Here is a 16972-nt window from a genome sequence, read left to right on the forward strand (position 1 = left end):
GGGGTACGATCCCATAACATTCGCATTTCGCGTGCGATGCTCTACCAATCAAGCTACCACGGCGCCGTTTCCCCGTTCACTTTCTTGGGTATTGATGTTGCATCGTTCCCCACTTGCGCACTTGCGGAAGCTGTTCTTTAGCCGCTTTCATTTCCATGAATTGATTGTGCCATTATTGAATTTATTAGGCAGAAGTAATTTCGACTATGTTGTCCTTGGTTTCAGTGTTTGTTGGCTTCTTATGATATCTATATATATGTATATATATCCAACAAAAAAGACGATGAACCTTGCGGAAGCAACACGTCGGGTGGCTGCCACTTCATATTTCGCGACCTGACGTAAGGCTAACTGACGATCGTGCCTCAATCTCGCGCGCGGAAGGGACGATACGAAGGAGCTAGAGCCAGAAGCAGGGGGGCTTCGACTCTGCCAAGTGCACACTTTGCACTGGCGCGCGCAGTTGTTTGCGCCGTACGTTGAAAGGAATCTGCAGGCGGCTCACACCCTTCTGCACGCTGTCTTCTCGCCGCCCTTGCGTTGAAGCCATAGACTAAGATGACTTCACTTGCTGATGCTGCCATGCTTGCCAACACCTGTTGGTTTTGTTGAGTACGCAGGGTGACCAGATCTTTTGGAGTCGCGGATTGAGTGGATTTGGCACGAAGCCAACGAAACGACACACAACTGTCAAGCTGCCATTTTGTTTAATGAACTCGGAGCAAAAAAAAGGGAAAACGAGAGGGAGAAAATATACATGATTGTCTTTGAAAACGTGAAACGGCGACGGCGCACTAATGGACACATGGCGCCATCTCGTGACAGGCCATTACACTACTGACACTCCCCCTTAATGGATTGTCATTGCTCCCACACTTTTGATGCCCAAGCATTCACAGTGTTTGAGAGTCATTCTGCCATTTAAGGCCTTGGTGAAGAGGTCGGCACAGTTGTTCGACGATTCGATGTACTGGAGTTGCAATTTTCCCTCTTCGACCTTTTCTCTCAGGAAATAATACTTCAGGTCAATGTGTTTGCTTCTGTCTGAAGTAACTTGGCTTTTCGCAAGCGCAATTGCACCCTGGTTGTCAGCCATTAAAATCTGTGGTTCGTGCATGAATTCTTGCGCATTAAGTTCCTTCATGAAATTTTGGAGCCATATTACTTCCTTTGCAGCGTGACACATTGCTACATATTCCGCTTCGACTGTTGACAATGCAGTGCTTTGCTGCTTCTTGCTACTCCAGGAAATCGCAGCACCAGCTAGCGTGAAGACATACCCACAGAATGACTTCCTGTCAGCTTTGTCACTAGCCCAGTCTGCGTCACAAAAGGCTTGTATGCACTTCCTAGTTCTCTGGTACACTAGTGCATTATCCTTTGTGTGTTTCACATAGCGAAGAATGTGCTTTATGCCATTCCAATGTTCTTCTGTGGGATGTTCATTAAACTGGCTCTTGTAAGTAGTCGCAAAAGCCAAGTCCGGCCTTGTGCCTCCGACAAGATAAAGCAACGCACCAATTGCTTGTCTGTACTTGCGGGGCAGGTCCTCACTAGGTGGGTTATCGTTGTCTCCTTTTTGGTACTTGCTTCCAGGATCCAAAGGAGATGACGCTGCCTTTGCATCTGACATGCCAAACGTCTCCAGTATGTCGTTCGCATAGGCCGTCTGGTCCAATGTTAATTTCCCATCCCTCTCTTTCTTCAGTCGTATGGAAAGAATGTGGCTAGCTTCACCCAAGTCTCTTGCATCAAATCTTTGACCCAAGCGGCTCTTGAAGTCAGCAATCTGTTTCTCATCTTCTGCGATGATCAGCAAGTCATCAACGTAGACTCCTACGATGAGGTTCTTCTTCTTGCTGACATAAACACAGGGTTCTGCTCTTGATCTTGTCATCCCTTCCGACTTGAGCATTTTGTCCAAAGCAAGGTTCCACTCCCTTCCAGACTGTCTTAGCCCGTTAATGCTCTTCTTCAGAAGGCACACTTCATCCTTCTTACAGTCATTCAAAGGCTGCGGTTGTTCCATGTAGACGGTCTCCTTCAGAATACCATTTAGGTATGCAGCCGTTATGTCCATCTGGTGGATCTTGCAATATCTCTCAACTGCTATGGCCAGCAGTGTCCTGACGGACTTCAGCTTCACTACAGGAGAGAAGGTTTCCTTGTAATCGGTACCTTTCACTTGTGAGTACCCGCATGCAACCAACCGAGCCTTGTATCGCTCTAGGTCACCATTTTCGTCATATTTCTTGCGGAAACACCCACTTGCATTTTATTACTTGTCTGTGTTTTGGTCGTGGCACTAGCTCCCATGTATTGGAAGCTTCAAGGCTCTCCAGTTCACTCTGTATAGCTGCTCTCCATTTCTCCTTGTCTGGTGCAGATAAGGCTTCGTGTAGAGTTTCTGGATCTCTTTGGCTGTTTTGTCTGGCTATGCAGCAGCCGTAACATTCACCTTGACGTGGTTTCTTGTTTGCCAGTCTTTCCGACCGTCTTAGTGCTTGTGTACCACAATCTGTTACGCTGGACGGTGGCTGTGTAGCTCCTTTGTCCTGTGTAGTTGCCTCGTCTTCATCAGCTGATGAGCCAACTTCTTCAGCATAGTTGTAATCCGTATGATTGCGATCTGAACTACCAATATCATGTGGCTCACTCAAGCTATCTTCAACTTGTAATTGGATTGTGCAATAAGTATCGCTATGCGCTTCAGTCTTGCTATTCGCAACTTCGGTAATCTTGCATGGGAAGGAATCTTCTTCAAAGGTAACGTCCCGACTTACAAAGAAGCGATCTTCTTTCTGGTTCCACAGCTTGTACCCCTTCACTCCTTCTGGGTAGCCGACCAGTATGCACTCCTCTGCTTTCGGGTCCAACTTGCTCCCCTTGCACCGTCTGTTTCGCACACTCCATGCTATGCACCCAAACACTCTTAGGTCGTCCAGTTTCACTTCTCCCCCTGTCCACCGAGCTTCTGGTGACTCTACTCCAACCACCTTTGATGGGCACTTGTTTCTGATGTGACTTGCAGTGACAACAGCATCAGCCCAGAGCCTTTTGGTGACACCTGATTCGATGAGAAGGCACCTCGTCATGTCAAGCAATGTTTGGTTCATTCTCTCTGCGACTCCCTTCTGCTCAGGCGTGCCAGGAACGGTCAGCTGGTGCCTTATGCCATGCTTGGCCGAGTACTCGTGGAACTCTTTGCTTGTGTACTCTCCTCCATTGTCACTACGCAAGGCCTTCACCTTTGTGTTGTGCAGATTTTCCGCCATGCGTCTGTACTCGTCAAAATTCTGAAGCACTTCGCGTTTTGGCCTTCATGGGGTACACCACAGTATATCTCGAGTAGTCGTCTGTGAAGGTAACAAAGTAATTTGAGCCCCCTCTGGTTGTTGGTGTGATCTTTCCAACCACATCTGAATGCACCAGCTCCAGCGGAAACTTAGCCCGTGTTGCCTCAACCTTCGGGAAACTGCTTCGCCTTAGCTTTCCCAGACAACATGTGTCACATTTGTCTTTCACAGAGCCTTCACTAGCTCCACAGAGGCGTCTAACAGCATCCTGGTGAAGGTGGCCTAGTCGTCTGTGCCACAAAGCTGTGTCATTTGTCTTTGCCATCTTTGTCGACCTGATTTCTTCTTTGACAGAGTACAGTCTTCCTTCTCGAGTTGCAGTAAGGATCAGCTCACCGGTGTCCTTCGTAACTTCGGCTTTGCCCTCGGCGAACGTCACGTGCAAACCACGCTCTTCAATTCTTCCGACTGATAGTAGGTTGCCGTTCAAGTCGGGCACATAAAGAACATCTTCTAGCGTGATGAATGACCCACCGCACTCTTCAGATAGTTGAATTTGAACTCTTCCTTTCCCCATGACACTCATGGATTCTTTGTTTGCAGTTTCTACACCTGACTCACATGGCTTGAAGTCAATGACCTTTGCCTTGTGCGATGTCATGTGATCTGTAGCACCGCTATCAAGATGTCACACATGAGGAAGCGCTGTCATCACATTTTTGGCACATAAAGCCGTCTGTGCTGCAATCCTTGCCTGTAATGAGTTTCTCTTCTGTTCATCCCCTTCGTATTGGAACTGGTCACAATCTCTGGCTATATGACCGATCTTGCCACAAGCAAAGCACCGCACCTTCTTCTTTTGCATACTTGAGGTGCATTGGCGAAACTTTTCGTCCTTCTTGACAGTGAGTTGATGATGCACCTTCTCATTGGGTTGCTTGCTCTCAGTCCTTAATCGAGTTTTAGTGATCAGGGATCTTGTCTGACTCTCTTCGCCGCTTAACCGATCTTCATCACGACGCAGCTTTCTCTTTTCTTCAATCAGCAGCCTCGTCTTCACTGCTTTGGTCGTGAGGGTTTGTTCGTCTTGTTCCAAATTCAGAATGAGCGGTTCATATGTGTCAGGAAGCCCCATTAGCATCACTAATGCAACCTCTCTATCTGTAAATGCATAGCCTGCATCTGACAACTTCCTATGCAGCACCATCAGTCTTCCAAGGTAATCTTGCATTGACTCGTCTCTCTTCATTTTTACGTTGAAAAAAATCGCGCATCAGCTGGAGTATATGCAAGAGTCCAAACCTTGAGTGCATTTCCTGCAGCGTATTCCAGGCTTCTTTTGCAGTTCTGCAAGTCCCGATGTCGTCCAGGTAGTTGTCCTCGACGATAAGGAACAGAAAGGTCAGGGCCTTGTTGTCAGTCTGCTTTTCTCGCTCGTTCATTTCCCTATTCGAGGATCCAGGGTCGATCGCTTCCCAGCATTCTTTCTGTACAAGAGCTGCTCTTGCCCTTATTGACCATGTGTGATAGTTATCTGATGACAACTTCGGCAGTCTAAATTCGTCTAATGCCGACATATTCGCTGATCCTCGAATGCAAGGGGGACAACGCACTTCCTTTTCGGGGCTGTTTCTCACTTAGCGCACGCGAACGCGACTTGTCGGTCACTTATTGCCGAGAAAAAAATGCCACTGAAAATATTTTGTCAGTCACGTCTTGACAGTTTTGCCGTACTCACGCCGGACGTATCTTAGCGTCTTCCGTACACATCTAACATGGAGCATGCAGCAACGCCGGTGTCGCGTGACGGACCGTCTTTCTTACAAAAAAAAATACGCACTTCTCACTATTCTTCACGGGCACACACCGCTTGCCAGTCACTTCTTCCCGACAGTTTCACGATACTCACGCCAGTCTAAACTTCTGAAGACATCGGTACGACGCAGTGAAGGCGGTGTAGCTTGACGTTTTCTGCTTCGACGTGGTCGCACTTTTTCATCACTCCACCAAGGCAATCCACGTCATTTCTTCCAAAAAGTGGTCGATGCGTCGTCCTGGGCCCATAACCTTTTGGTTTTGTTGAGTACGCAGGGTGACCAGATCTTTTGGAGTCGCGGATTGAGTGGATTTGGCACGAAGCCAACGAAACGACACACAACTGTCAAGCTGCCATTTTGTTTAATGAACTCGGAGCAAAAAAAAAGGGAAAACAAGAGGGAGAAAATATACATTAGTGTCTTTGAAAACGTGAAACGGCGACGGTGCACCAATGGACACATGCGCCATGTCGTGACAGGTCATTACACTACTGACAACACCATCGTTTTGAGAGCGAGTATCGGCGGTTATCGAGTGTGGTGTGCTTTGCACGCTGACACCATGCTCGTTAATTCAGTTTGTAAGCGAACATTTCCAAGTTTATATGGCCGATAAAGCTATAATCCTTACTTCGTGTAGCTGTCCAAAAATTCGCTGGCGCAATCGATGCTTGGCCTTTCGGGTGAAACTAACTTTTCTCATTCACTTACTTTTATAATAATTCATCATATATATATATATATATATATATATATAGCGAGAGAGAGAGAGACAGAAAGCAGTGCAGCGGCTGCGAATGGCAACTTTACTGAAGCGCCCCCAACGAACGCCGCTCAGGTCTTCTTCTACCCACAAACAGTTCTAACATGGGTACCCGAGCTGTTCGTGATGAGTATGGCATGACTGTGGCTTCGGCTGCCATTCCACCCTACAGGCTTTATGCAGGAGGGTGCTGAAAAGTATTAGGGTCCGTACCGCATCGAGTGTACATCGTCCGTGAACTATAGGCGCGAACCACTGACGTCATCGCAGGAGAGACGGTTCACATCAGCCGCATCAAGTCGTACCACGACTCTCTCATTGTGTCAACACCTTAGGACGCTAATGTGGCTCACCTTCGCCGCCGGAACAATTTAATAATATTTGTATGTATGTATGTATGTATGTATGTATGTATGTATGTATGTATGTATGTATGTATGTATGTATGTATGTATGTATGTATGTATGTATGTATGTATGTATGTATGTATGTATGTATGTATGTATGTATGTATACATGCATGCATGCTTGCAGCACTGTAGGCACGACCATCGTTTCAGCGCGATACTTGAGCTCGTGTTGTCGATGCAAAGATCTAGAACTGTTAACACAGAGTCTGCATCTTTGGAAAAGGTTTATTCAGGCTCACTTCGCATGTATCAAGCTGATAAGTAGTAATCAATGTCAAAGCCAAGAAAATGTCATGAATTAAATAAGGCCACAGGCCACAGAAAGGCTGCATAAATAATTGTACTGCCAATGGAAAGGTTGTCAAGACACATTGGATTTGCCATGGTATCTGGCTGCGCATCAATATTGGGCATGAACTCGAGAGCAAGTAATGGCACAACAATGCATTGGTACTGCCAAGGCTGGACCGCGGTTGGCCAATTCATGGTTGGCATCATTGGCGTAATGCTGTATCGTTGTAGCAATTTCGCGATATTCCTACGTGGCAGCAATATTTATGAGGAAGTTCACCAACATTAGACAATGTCAGTTCCAACGCTTATGTCCTGGCTAGGTGATCATCGACTACCGTTATTCAATCGTACCTGCCTGTTTGAGATAGGCCAATCGTCCAGGCAACACAGCGGCATAGAGTTGCAACGTGGCGTTAGCTACCAGACGGAAACTGCTAGAGAGTGTAGGCTAATCCTGGAGCTTAACACACCTTCTGAAAGGACGACCTGTCCCGAAAGAACGAACGGGAAATAACTGCGCGTTGCGCACGCGACAATTGTCCGAAAGCGCTATTCGGCTTTGGTTTGAGAGTATGCGGGTGATCTTGGACTTGATCCTAGAGAGGTCCGATTGCACTGTCGGCCATGCACTTGTTTTTATACAGAAGTATTCCTTGCTTAATTCCTATCATTTTTGCTATGGTTAGGCACGCATTGATGTGTCTCCTTGCGCTTCGGACCTTTGTATTAAAAAGAAATGCACGACTGACGCTGATATCACACCTCTGCCTTTGAGAATAGCAGCCGAATGCCCTAGCCACGACTCTAAGGCTACGATCGGATCACTACCCTTCGGCTGAAGCCGACTAGCTGTTTTAGAAGTATAGCGAGTGCGTTTCGCCCCAGTTGTTTTTGTTCTGTCCTGGTGATAGTTCTCTGTTGGACATTTCCGATATTGGCGCACAACATTCTCCAGTAGTTTCGTCGGAAAACGTAATACTACGTAGAAACTTTGAGATGCTTTACCTCTTAATGACCCGCCCAGATCGAACAGCTAATATGGTTTCATCAACAGACTATGAACACTATGGTCGTTTTACTATACTGCACATGAATTAGCCATATTTAGGCACAATTGGTAAATACGCAGTCCCATGGTGACGTTCCAATCCATCTCCTTTCCTGCTGATATTCTCGTCCAGTACCTATATATAGCTGAACAGCTCGTTTGTTGTAGAAATGATGCCGTCAGTGTAAGACACATAGATGGTCGTCTTACACAAACACGTTCATCCATCTCAGACCGCTTTGCGCAATTCTAAACGCTGATAAGCAGCCACCTACAGCAAAACGCTTCGCATAGGATTCCTTCCGGCAGTGCCGCGGATCTGCTACATTATAATACAGAGGTCACGAAGTGGGATGAGACGGGAGATAACTAACGACCTGCTTCAAAGTGCATGGAATCAGACAAAGAATTCATCACACCTAATTAAACGGGTAAGTTGTGGCTCCAGAAGAAGGTCTACACGTAACAAATTTCACGTAACTCTCTTGAATGTCCTGGTAATTTTTATGTTTAGTCAGTCATTGGTATTCTGCTAAATGAAGGTAACTGAGGGAAAATGGAGTGCAGTGTATTCCACCACCTAAAGTCCCTGCTAAGCCGTGCAGCAGCTAATGTTCAATGTTTCATTCACTGAGCTGTATATAGACTATAATTAGGCATCCGTTCTTCAGGAGTCTCGCTTTTCTGTGTGCTTACAATTCGTCGCTCTTAGCACTTCCTGACGCACAGCGTGTAGCTTCGTATCATCGAAAGGACGGCGTCTTCATGCCACCTCATAATTCTGCTCTGTAGTGGCTGCAGGGTATCTTTGCCCAAAACACCTCTGAATAGTAAGCAAACGTGTCGACCACCTCAAGAGAGCCTCGGCCGCATGGTATGCTTTCGCTGCATTAGCCAACATTGTAAGAGACCTTCGAGTAAGCCACACAGTCAGTACATAACTGCTGCGGCATCAGCATTATTCTTAGCAGATGTAACACAGTGGTGATAGCACCTTCCGCCACCAGTGTGACAAGGGCGACTGAGGCGAAGCACAGCAGTGAACCCCGTGAAGGCTCGAAGAAGGTCACGTCGCTCGCCCTAACAAATAGACTTGGCCATTATGCTAGTCAGCAGCACTAAATTAACGCCTGAAGCATGTGCTCCTTCGATTCCACCGCTTAGGCTTGGCTGGTGGGGCTGAAGGCGACATCTTTCATTTGTGAAGTGCAGCGGCCCTTCCTTTTAGGGCGCCTGCAATAAAACAAACACATGCAGACAGTCAATTCAGCGGAGCAATTTTCGCTTTCTGTAAACTCCGAAGAACATATACAATATAGAGCTAAGGAAATTTCTAAAGCAATGCCAAGATTCACATCATTCTGTACAGGCTTATTTATGAGACAAAAAAGAAAAGAAACGTGAGGATGCTAATATTGCTTTATTCGGGGCATCAAGTACAAACACATAAAGCCAGAGCACAAAAGCAATGGAGCTTCAACGTGTTGTGCGAGAACCTTGTAGTTCTTACAATGCTGACTTGCTGCAAATGAATTGCGTGAGTTTTTTGTTTATTGGTGCATATATCAAAAATCTTACAATTTTATATTGTACATATTCTGCAGCACAGCCGATCGTGTTTTATGATTTACTTAAACTATCGGTCGAGTGCTATCATTATATCTGTAATGAATACAAATAATAAAATTAAAAATTCCAAGAAAAATGTCTGTATGACTTTCCTGCGAAATTTTGTATGAATGACCAATTGTTTCATGAATTCGGCCAGGAACAACAGCAGCCGTTTATATCGCAGCTGTATGAGAACTGGCTTACTCAGATACTGTTCACAGGGTAATGAGGAGCTAGAGTTATCGAGGAACTATGACCTTATCGATCAATGAATTAGTGAAGTCACGCCATAGCATTATGTTAGTTGCGGACTGGGTTAATGTATTATTGCGCAAGGGGTTTATGCGTATCATAAATAACCTAACTCTGAAAGTGGCAAATGGCCTTCCCGCCCCTTCAATGTAAAATTTTTATAGCGCAGTTTAGCGCCAATATACACTGAGGGCCTTTGCGTGGTCAATGTTTCCTAACTACGGAAATTCGATACAAATATCTGCGTTGAAAGAAAAGCCAGAATGTAACTGTCTCATTCTTGTTTCTTCGTTTCAGAGTTTGCCCAATTTGGAATTCGGGTTAACGCCGTGAAGTAAGTAAACTGCAGCAGCATGTGTTGTGTTAAATTACGTAACAATAACCATATCATGAGAAGATCAACAAAGACACCAAGGAAAACATAGGGAAAATTACATGTCCTTACTAAGGGAATTAAATAAATTAAAAATAGTAGCAATGAAAGTGGATAAATACACAACCTGCCGCAGGTGGGGAACGATCCTATGTCTTCGCATTTCGCGTGTGATTAACGCTCGTCCTTCCGTCTGAAGGCGCGGTTCTTTTCCTCTTTAAACTTGTTGGACTAGCTGGCCGAAAGTTTCACCTTGTTGTACGCGCGTGATGGTCTCCACTTTTTCATCCACTTTCACTGCCAATAATTTATCATTTATTTAATTCCATAAGTACAAGTATTTCCCTCATGTTTTCCTTGGTGTCCTTGTTGGCTTCTCAGGATATGCTTAAAAAAAATCGGGGTCCTCCGTTAACCCCCTTTCTCCTCGTTATAACGATAACTAGGAAATGGGCAGCAGGTCAACAATTCGGTATTGCGCCATGTGTTCCAAGGGTACCACATCCATGAGATGCTGCAAAATTTACTTAATACATGCGCAGCAGCTGCATCTCATTTCTGCCGTCTTGTTGGAAAGAATGACATGGACACATTTTTTTACGTCACCTTTGTCATAGCTTTCGGCGTACGTGTGTCTTGCAGTGAAGTTTTGAGAAGCCATCCCTGCATGCCGGTGGCATATACGCGTAAAACACGAGTACTCAGGTTTGGTGGAAACTTGCGCTGCTGTTTTATTGACTGCCTTTTAGCACTTAGCATATCATTTAATTACCTAGTTGTAAAACAAGGTGGTAAACAGAATGGGAAAAAAAAACATAAACATTGAGAAGCCATTGCACTCTCTGAAGGTGGATTACGAGCGAAGATGTAGCATATCACACGTGGTTAGGCAAGGGTACATGTATTTATTTTCATCATTTAGTAATGGTAGCGAGGGTAGATTTGTGGTGACCTTGATATAGACTAACTGGGTCGGCTACAATGTCGGCCAGAATCTTGGCCGAAGTTAACGGCCATTATTGAGTAGTCGATTCATTTGGATTGGTGTCGCACTTCAAAGCAAACTTTCCCGGCAGAAATTGAGTCAACTATTTCTTGTCAGATAATAACATATCCACATTGAAGTCTCCAATGATGATCAGAGGGCCAGTGTCATCACGACTAACCCAGGCAAAGTGCGTCTTCGTGAACTTCTCAATATTGCACTTGGATGTGCCTGCAGGTATACAAAGAAAAGCTATCACAATTTCATGTTCATTTGATGAGGCAGAGTCATTTCCATCGTCAGTGCATTTACCTCGTCCAAGTCAAGCGTGTGTGGCTGTACATACAATTGGTCCTTTTTGAGTATATGGGAATGCCTCCTGCTTGTGTGACCACGTACTGTTCACAAACAATTCCAGTATACTCATCGACTTCAAAGAATGCATCTTGACTGATTTAGGTTATTATTATTATTATTATTATTATTATTATTATTATTATTATTATTATTATTATTATTATTATTATTATTATTATGAGGCGTGGAGTGCTTGAAGCCTGCATCCCCTCCACCGCGGGTAGGCCCGATATATTACAATCTACTGGATTGACCCTCACTCACATTTTTATAGTTGATGCAGCAACAAGAAAAAGAAGCAAATGTGGGTTGACCGCGGGTCTAACTGCGTTGCCCTACCGACGGGATCGGTCCACATTTTTGCGCAAGGACAAGAAACACTTGGGTAGAGGTATACAGCTTGGCTTCAAAGCCATATTTGCAGTTCTTGGAGAAGTACAAGCATAGGTCGCACCGCGGCACAAGGGCACGTGCATGGGCTGGCATTACGCAGGTGTCATTACCTATTGCAGTTTTGCCTTCTGCAGCTCACTTTCAAGGCAAACTAATCGGATGTCCTTTTTTGGTCAAGCCATTGTAGTGCAACTAAAACAGACACAAGGAGCTGAAGACGGTGCACCATGGGCTCTTCTTTGGGAACTTCGGCTCTCTGGTTTGGGGAACCTGTCTTCATACTTCATTAGTAGGGTTTCGTGATGCCCAGCATTGCCACTACGAAGACTCCTCTTTATATTACTGCCCAATCAAATTCAGACAAGTGCGGCAGGTCCATGACGCCGTCACGGCTGGTGTCACGCGAGAACTAACACTTTTGATCAACCTGCCATCAGAAGTAGATCTGGTAGAGTGCTATGCCCGTATTCACGGGAAGCCAGCACGCATGCTCAAGCAGTTGAATGCAGGACAAGCATCATCATCTCCAGAGGCTCCCCGAACCCACTGGGCCACAGTGAAAGGCATCGTCATCACTGCCTAAATATCGCGGGCGTGGAAGGCAATCCTTCTCAAACACACTGACGTTAGCATCAACGGGAATTCGGAACAGCCATGCTTGGAAAAGGTGAAGCACTTAGCTTACGAGCTTGATTGGAAGTTCCGAACGGACTATTTCAAGCACCGTCGCGTCCACGAAGCAGGTTTAGGCAGCAGCTTGAACGGCCCCATAACTGTGTGGTCAAAACAATCAGATAGGTTGGCCTTGTATATTTTTATTTCACGACCCTCTGGGACATCGTGTCGCGCTGACATCCTTCCAAAACTTAGAGAACGTTCAAACAGTGCATCTACTTGATCACATTGTACGCTTAAAATAGAGCGCTTTGAAATGCCTCCAAATTTACTGAATGAATACACCCTGGGTTTGAACCACAGTACACACTATGCCTACATTATGCCAGGTAGAAGCCTATCAGGCCTATCAGGCGTACTCAGCGCCCAGAAGCTCGTAAACTACCGAGAAGAGAGCGCTGGTCCCAGGGAGAGCAGCTAAAATTAAAAATGGAAATGTAAGAGTAGGACGGGCTGGAATAGTGGCTCCCCCGCATTGGATAATCATTAGGTAAAGATATGAGCCCTGAGCAAGCAGAAGACGTTTATTGTGCATGGCAGACTCTTTCAGCCTAAACCATAGCAGGATGTGCTGTACCTGTCAGCCCTGTCTGCTCTGTGCAGAATAACCAAAATCAATGTGATGCAACATCCAACAAGGTGAATTCTTGTTTACGTTGCAGAATGCGTAAACACATCTTCATCTAACGCGACTATTTTACAATAATACGTGGAAAGTAGGAAGAGTTTCCCCTGACTACTCTCTGCGACCCTTCTAAACCAGTAGAAATTCCACCTCGGAACACCGAATCTTCACAAATTTAAACCTGCGTCTTTGCAAAAGGAGACGGCTCCATATAGGTATCAGTTCGTGCTCAGTGAGCTAGCGTACTGCATTTGCACATATATCGCGAGAGTTCTCCAATGTTTGTTCTACGGTTGATTGAGCTCCCTCTCTCACACGACATTCGCAAGCTCCTATCTTCCAAAGCGATTGCTCACTAAACATTCTAGACACATTTATCTGGTTCCATTGATGAAGCGGAAGCATTAGCCATTCTAAAAACATAGACCGCAACAAGCCCGTTACTCAACACCGCTTTGTTGTGGCTGCTGTCAAAATGTACAATGTACTTCGCGAAAAAAAGTACGAGACTGCTTTCAGCCATGCACTTGGCGACTATGTGCTGAGAATTCAGTTTAACAGGTTATCTGTCTATCCACAATTGCTCCGTACATTTTACTAGGTCAGCAGTACTTCTCTTTTTAACGAACATGCGTAAAGGGTGCAAAGCAGCACCTATCTTCAGTCACTGTTTAATACGTGCCCTATAATGGCCGTGTTTCACCACGATCTTTATGATTCCGGACGCATGTTAAGTATGACACCACCTTGTACACGTTCACAAAAGCTTCCCAAGGATCTTAGGCGGCAAAATTGTTCGCCAGACGACTACAATGCCTGCGATAAAATTTGCTTACCTTATCACTGGGTAGAATGTCCTCACAAACTTGACTACGCTGATTTTTATACTCCCCAAAGAGTGGCGTACTCATTAAGAAAACGGCATTGTCTAACTCTGGTCAACTCAGTTGGACAGCCAGTTCAGTGCGACGTTATCAGAACTTTACTATGAAACGGTACCACAACTTGCTTCCAAGAACTATTTGTTCATTTGGGGCTGTTTATTCGGCAAACTTATTTTATTGGTCGCGTATAAGATGGGAATATTTATTCGTGGCGTACATCTTTATGCCTGAAATATTACCTGCCTAGATTCCTTTAGTTGGGTTCTAGGTGCTGTGGCTCAAATATTTTGGCTGCTCGCTTACCAAGTACGCTTACGTAGTTTATAATTATCGGTGTTTGCTATGGCGTTGCGCTGCAAAAACCCAAAGGCGCGGGGTCGAATCACAGATGTGGCGGCCACTTTTCTATGGTAGTATAACCGCTTATGTACGGTGTATTGGGTGCACGGTAAGAGCCACAAGTGGTCCAAATTAAACCGGAGTCCTTGACTACTGCGTGCCGCATAATAGAGTCATGGTTATTTGACGTACAACACAATAATTTATGGTTTATTTCAATATGGTCTCCTTGATACAGAATACTGAGGCAACTGTGATGGCTACTTGCAGGGAAAACGAAGACTAGAAAACGGCGTTGTCTGCATTCGAACTATGTGTGTTCTCTGCTTTTGCCTTGCATTTAGCTTGACTGTGCGTAGGTCTTCTTGCTCTTCGTGAGTAAGAGCGCTCGCTCTTTTTTTGTTTCTTCCACTGATTTGAAACAGCGCTTCTGTATTTAGACACTGTCATTCACACGAACCCAATGTCAAATTTCAAGGCATGCCGATCGTCATCATGCCCTGTGTTTCCCCACTTGTTTTAGTTGATTACTTGTTGAACACGTGGCAAGGGGGCACATCGTTACGCAAACATTTTTAGTGTTTTTCACAAACTGCTTTCTACGCCATGACTGCACATGATGCTTTTATTTTTTACGATATCTGAATGAGGTCTTCTTGTGCGAGAAACCTTCGTATACTGAGTTTGTGCAGAGACATCTCTCGTATGTCCAATGCTACGTTTACCCTCATTCGTTGGGAAACACAGCCAAAGGTCGTTGCAACCACTGCCATTTCATTGCTTGGGTTATTCTGCTGTATCTTGTTAGTCATAAAAATTTCAAGTGCGCAACGCCAATTACGATATTCATGTCTGTGAATGCGGCCTGTCTTGGAAAAACGCAGGTAGTCTGCAATGTTGTCACCACCATCTTTACAGCCTTCCCAAAGAAACATATTCAGCTGGTACTTCGAGAACATTTTTGCAAACAAATTACCTGGTACTGTCGGCTACTACGTATTCATAGGTGTCACATCTGCTGCGCACACGTACTTAGACCAGCTGAAAAATATTATCAAACGATGCATTCTTTCCAGCGATCCAAAGATTGAATTTGGCAGAAGTTTTTTCCGACTTAAGCATCTTGAAGCATCGCGTATAATGGTGTGCTAGGTGTTATTGCCTCTACGCCACTGTTATATGTGAATTGCTTGTCCCCAGTATCACATGCACAAAACGTCTGAGCAAGAAGTTCACTGTACTCGCGAGAAGTTCGGCTTTCATGCAAAGCACTTTCATCCCTTTCGAGAAAGAACTTTAATTTTAAGCTTCCAACTGAGTTCATAGAAGGCAGTAACTTTTCTTATCTTGTATATTACGAAGTGAACAGCCTACGGATGTGTTTGGACCGATCACCTCTAATTGTAAAAAGAAGCAGGGATGACGATATCTGACGAAATCTGATGACGAAAGGAATTCAGGATAACATTACCTCTCACGGTGCCAAGAGGCCGAGCTGGCGTTTCAGTGCTCCAGACCTCTCGTGTTTGTTCAGGCATCAGATGAAGGCGTGCAGCGGTGGCGTAGAGGTAGAACACCCGCCTCGCGTGCAAGAGGTCCGTGGTTCGAATCCCGGTGCCGCGCAATTTTCCACCGGATTAAAAAAAAATCCGCGTGTTGATAAAATGCCATAAACAGGCCTGGAGTGTGGCCTGATCCCGGTGACCAGAACCGGTAACGCACTCCCTCACCAGAGCAGGATTGGCCACCCTGGTGCAGTACTTGGCCACAACCTCCTATATGAACACAACAATCAAACCCCGGCCCTCAGTCCCCAGCAGCTGCGAAGCAACTGACCACGGCGGCGGTCAGACCTGCGACGCTGCAGAGGGTGCTAAGAATCCCTGGCTCCGGACAGGCCGCCATTGGAATATGAACCTGGCAACGTTTAACGCTAGAACGTTATCTAGTGAGGCTAGTCTAGCAGTGTTTTTGGAAGAATTAGAGGGCAGTAAATGGGATATAATAGGGCTCAGTGAAGTTAGGAGGCCAAAAGAAGCATATACAGTGCTCAGAAGCGGGCACGTCCTTAGCGGAGAGACGAGAACTAGGAGTCGGATTCCTGATTAATAAAAATATAGCTGGTAACATACAGGAATTCTATAGCATTAACGAGAGGGTGGCATGTCTTGTTGTGAAACTTAATAAGAGGTACAAAAAGAAAGCGTTTGATTCAGTCGAAACCTCAGCAGTCATGGAGGCATTGCGGAATCAGGGTGTAGACGAGCCGTACGTAAAAATACTGAAAGATATCTATAGCGACTCCACAGCCACTGTAGTCCTCCATAAAGAAAGCAACAAAATCCCTATAAAGAAAGGCGTCAGGCAGGGACATACGATCTCTCCAATGCTATTCGCAGCATGTTTACAGGAGGTATTCAGAGACCTGGATTGGGAAGAATTGGGGATAAGAGTAAATGGAGAATACCTTAGTAACTTGCGCTTCGCTGATGATATTGCCTTCCTTAGTAACTCAGGGGACCAACTGCAATGCATGCTCACTGACCTGGAGAGGCAGAGCAGAAGGGTGGGACTAAAAATTAATCTGCAGAAAACTACAGTAATGTTTAACAGTCTGGGAAGGGAACAGCAGTTTACGATAGGTAGCGAGGCACTGGAAGTGGTAAGGGAATACATCTACTTAGGACAGGTAGTGACTGCTGATCCGGATCATGGGAGTGAAATAATCAGAAGAATAAGAATGGGCTGGGGTGCGTTTGGCTGGCATTCTGAGATCATGAACAGCAGGTTTCCATTATCCCTCAAGAGAAAAGTTTATAACAGCTGTGTCTTACCAGTACTCACGTACG

This window comes from Dermacentor variabilis, chromosome 7 (assembly GCF_050947875.1).
Source record: "Dermacentor variabilis isolate Ectoservices chromosome 7, ASM5094787v1, whole genome shotgun sequence".
Lineage (NCBI taxonomy): Eukaryota > Metazoa > Arthropoda > Arachnida > Ixodida > Ixodidae > Dermacentor > Dermacentor variabilis.